The sequence below is a fragment of the Protomyctophum parallelum genome, assembly GCF_964188405.1.
Source record: "Protomyctophum parallelum genome assembly, chromosome: 4".
NCBI classification, from domain to species: domain Eukaryota; kingdom Metazoa; phylum Chordata; class Actinopteri; order Myctophiformes; family Myctophidae; genus Protomyctophum; species Protomyctophum parallelum.
In genome coordinates this window covers 29,898,994-29,903,993 of record NC_139700.1, presented here as the reverse complement: position 1 = coordinate 29,903,993, position 5,000 = coordinate 29,898,994, and positions in this window count along the sequence as shown.

Sequence of the window (5,000 nt, the reverse complement as noted above, 5' to 3'; positions counted from 1 at the left end):
AACAGGAGATGGGTTCCTGCCCCATGGGCCACATGTCTTGGCATTAGTCTAAAATATTGCAAACATTTAATTAGAACCAGTGATCTTCTCAACTGTTTTTTTTTCAAGGACCCCCAATATCATATGCATTACAAGCTACAGACCCCCATTTGATAACATTTGTATCTATGGGACCACTCCACAATAGTTTTTATTGTAAGACACGATTTGATCCAATATCATCAATCTCATTTGATAGATATTGCTATGTATCTTAGATAATATACTGTTGAGATAACTGAAACTCAAATGAATATATAGCCATTCTTGTACATGCTGTAGGCCAGTGGTTCCCAAGTGGGGTCCGGCGGGGACTAAACTAAATAATAGTTTGGAACCAATTGGATCCATTTGTACACTCTCAGAGTTAAATTAACATTGATTTTACAATATAAATTGGGGGTCCCAGAGATAGAAATGCCATTAAATGGGGGTCCATAGACTAATGCATGTCAAACTGGGGGGGTCCTTGAAATGAAAATGGTTGAAAATCACTGCTAGAGCTGTAAATAATCTTCTCTTATGGGGCTCCCTGGCATATCATTTCAAATGGGGTCCGCGGGCTAATTAGTGTACATTTGGGAACCACTGCTGTAGGCTACCTTTAACTGTACATGCTGTAACATGTACATGTTGTAGGCTACCTGTTACTGTCAATCATTTAGCAGGGGAGCAGTGGTGTGTCAATTCAGCAAACACTTCAGCTTGCCACAGGTGTGGCAAGGTCACCTGATAGCATCAGTATCGACGACCAGGAAACTCTCTGTTCCAGCATAGGGTCATTAACAAAGGTACAACAACAGTGTCACGTGACGTGAGAAACTGCAGTGACTTTGAGTATACCTAGAAAACTCTCTATATAACCGTATGTATTGTTATTATTATTATCATCATTTAAACAAATGAAAATGAAAATTTCTCCAAGACACACATTCAGTGGTGGCCAAACCATGCATCCTGTAGGCAAAATGAATCAATAGGATCACTTTAATACGTATCTCAATTATAGATTTACAATCTTCACTAGAGTCGTGCATGCAAGGCCTGAGACAGGGACGTGCAGAGACGTTAGAGAGGCAGGGGCTGAAATCTCGTAAGAGGGCACTTTTGGACAAAAATAGCAGATCTACAAGCTCACAACGTGTCACGCTGCGACGTGTTGAGAGCTTGTAGATCAGCTATTTTCAGGGCGCAACCCAGCACTCTTCAAAATTTGTTCAATGCAAAATACTGTGTTCAAGTTCAGGAGACTTCAGGAGACTTCAGGAGAAAAAAAAGCAATTCTCCTGAACGCTGCCGTCCGGTATGGCATGGAAAGTGTGGAATTTCCATTTCTTTCACCATGTAGTAAACGCTACATTCGTGGTCTGGAGAGGGCAGTTGTTTTACAGATGGGTAAAGGGGCAGGGGCTGAAGCCCCCTTTGATGTCTATGTGTGCACGTCTCTGGCCTGAGACAACTTGGGCTAACATTTGAAATGCATCAGTCTGTCTCACCCTCCTAAGGTGATGTGTTAATCAATAATTGACCTTCACACTGACATGCTCATTCAGCACCATGGACAGTGCCAGGGTCACAGAGTAGAACAGAGACAGATACAGTATAGTTTTATTCACCATCAGGATTTAAGACTTTAAGCAATAGAAGCAATAGGATTCAAACTTGGAAATAATGAAAAAACTGCCTCAAGATTGTACTTTGTTACTTTCCACCACTGGAGAATTGTCACACCGCTCCTTGTTCCTTCATCCAGTGCAGTCTGGTTCCTTCAGATCATGGCAAGGCCACTGGCGGCCCGGGGGCCACATGAGGCTCTCATACCTTCACTTAACACGGCCCGGGGGCCACATGAGGCTCTCATACCTTCACTTAACACGGCCCGGGGGCCACATGAGGCTCTCATACCTTCACTTAACACGGCCCGCAGGATAATATCGGAATACTTATATATTATTGATTTCAGCTGTTACAATTCCAAACATGCAAACATGAACCGCTTTAATTACTTCAGTCTATATTAGTATAGCTTAAGTCAATGACTACCAGTAAGACGCCCTGAGGGCAAGAAGCGACCACCTGGGTGACTGGCAAGCACTGGCACTTTGGCATGGGGTGTACTGGCCATATATGGAGCGTGTCTTGAGTTTACAGAGTTTGATGAGGTCAGATCAACATATGGAATGTCAGAACAGGTCAGCTCCATATATGGAGATCTAAGGGTGGCAGCGGGGGCAGTATCTTAGGTGTGCATGGTTTGATGAGGGCCCATGAGGGCCGGGCCTTAATTTTTGTGCCTGTTGATATATAGTTTTCACTGGCTGCCGGGCGCAGCTGCACTAATTTTAACTTTGGGGCAGGCTCGTCTAGAGTTTGAATGGACAGGTATCAATCTAAAGGGAGACATGTAAGAGGAAGGACGGATGGGGACGGATGAACATATGGAATGTCAGAACAGGTCTGGAGCGTGTCACAAGGCGTGATAGACGCATAGCGACACATTTTGAGCTTGTAGATTGGCTATTTTTGCTACTACTTTTGTGTGACATGGAATGACCAAGTAAAAAGTTAAAATATGGAGGTAAAAGGTTTCTGCCTGACAGTACGCCAGTGGTTCTCAAACATTTTCATGTCAAGGACCCCCAAATTTACACTAATTAGCCCGCGGACCCCCATTTGAAAAGATATGCCAGGGACCCCCATAAGAGAAGATCTTTATGGCTCTAGAAGTGATTTTCAACCCGTTTAATTTCAAGGACCCCCAGTTTGACATGCATTAGTCTACGGACCCCCATTTAATGGCATTTCTATCTTTTATATTATAAAATGTGCTAATTTAACTCTGAGAGCGTACAAATGGAACCAAATGGACCTGTAACTCTCTAAGTTACAGACCCATAAGGGTCCATTTGGTTCCAAATTATCATTTAGCTGGGTCCCCCTGGAACTCCCTCAAGTACCCCTGGGGGTCCCCGGACCCCACTTTGGGAACCACTGCAGTATGCAATGTGGCGCCCTTGAGAGAGTGTGGACATCTAGTGGCCCTCTCTATCACCAAGGTTGCCCACCCCCGCTCCAGATGGTCTGGGAACTTCCAAGCAGCAAATACCATCTTGAAACATGAAACATTTGTGATTATCTGGGGTCCAATTATGAGACACCTTAATGTCCCTGATGAGTGAGTGAGTCAGTCAGTCAGTCTTCACCATATGCTCGCTTAGTTACTTATTTACTTACTTAGTTATGTACATGTGTTTGGAATGATTATATTATTATAACATTCCATTATATTCTGAAACATTGCTGTAAATAACACTGTCTGGTAATATAATCAAGTTGATTGTGTGATGCAAATGAAAAACAAGATAAGAATAAATACATTGATGAATTAATAAACTAATTCATATGTCTATGGCCCTTCCCAGCTGGCCTTTTTGATAGCCATCTTGTTTCGTCACACCCCCCACCTTTCCTGTCGTGCTCTCTCTCGTTTTGTCACTATCAGAGATGAAGAAAAAATATCTTGAAAAATAAATAATAATATTCTGTTGCCTATTTGGTGTTATGGTGCAATTGCCTCCATAACACTAGATGGCAGTAAAGTCAAGAGAGAAACTCCAGTTTAGACCAGGGGGGCAGTCAGACAGATATTTTGTGAAGCCACTAAGGAAATCAGGATTTCCTGAAAGTTCATATAATGGCCTGTTGTGGCGCTGTCATTGGGCCCAAAAAAACCCATAGCCCCATAGAAGTCCATGTATTTGGGCCCAACTTCACCTAGACTGTATTACCTTAATAAACATGGTCATGCATACTTTCTGCTTACAGTCACTAGTTTAAAGTCTCATTTCTAATGTCATAATATTCTTTTTGGAAAATGATGGTCCCATTTATTTAATAAATGACCATAAAGTTGCGTATGTTCTGAGGGGCGTGGCTACCGTTACCGTTAGTCTATGATCGGGATTCCCCACCCACTCGAGTCAAAATAAAAACCAACTAAGAAGAAGGGGGGAAGTCCCGCCTCGTTGTCTGGGCCAGCCAATGGCCAGCTGGGCCCAAACGGATCTAGAAAGATGGCGATTTACAATTCAAGGACTGACAGGCTTCATTTTACGTTCATGTTAGACCCATATTTTTTACAGTCTATGGTTGAGACAAACAAGCTGGTGAGAATAAGTTTTGGAAGGCTAAAGCCCAAACCACACCAAACTGGGACAAAACTGTTTTAAGGTAAACCAATGAGTTGCATTGGTGTGGTCTACCTTAAAAACCGTTTCATCCCAACCTGACCCTTTGGTGTGGTTTGGGCTTTAGCCTTCTAAGACTGTGCTATATTGAAAGATGGTTGTTCTTTCTTGGTTGAGGTTAATATGAACATTCTTTAGAAATACTCCACATAATGGGTCTCTAACCATTTATTCTAATGTGGAGCAGGCAGGTGAAAGGCCAGGAGTGCTCCCTGTAACTATCCCTATCAGGTGTTATTACACAATAACATAACACACATTACAAAGACTTTAAAACACATTCTGAGGCATGCTGGGAAGCACCTTCTCTGTCCAATGTGCCTACACCCTGGGATGCTCTGGTCCATAGCCCTAATGCTTCTATGATTCTGCCAAGGCAGAATCATAGAAGCACTAGGGCTATGGACCAGAGCTACACCCTGGGATGCTATAGTATTTTTTAAAAGATAAAAAGGTTGCTCTTCATCTAACAATCTGGTAGAAGACCCCACTTTAAATGACTGCTATTAATACCACAAACCACGAGGGAAAAGCATTGTATAACACAATGCTCTCCCGTGCAGGAATACTGAAGTGTACCAGATCTGCAAACTCACGTGTATGATGCTTTGTGAGCTTGTAGATCTGCTATATGTTCAGCATATATAAGACACTGTCGCACGACAAAGTATAAAATCAGCCTTTTATAAAGTGAACCTAGGAGAACAGACGGCA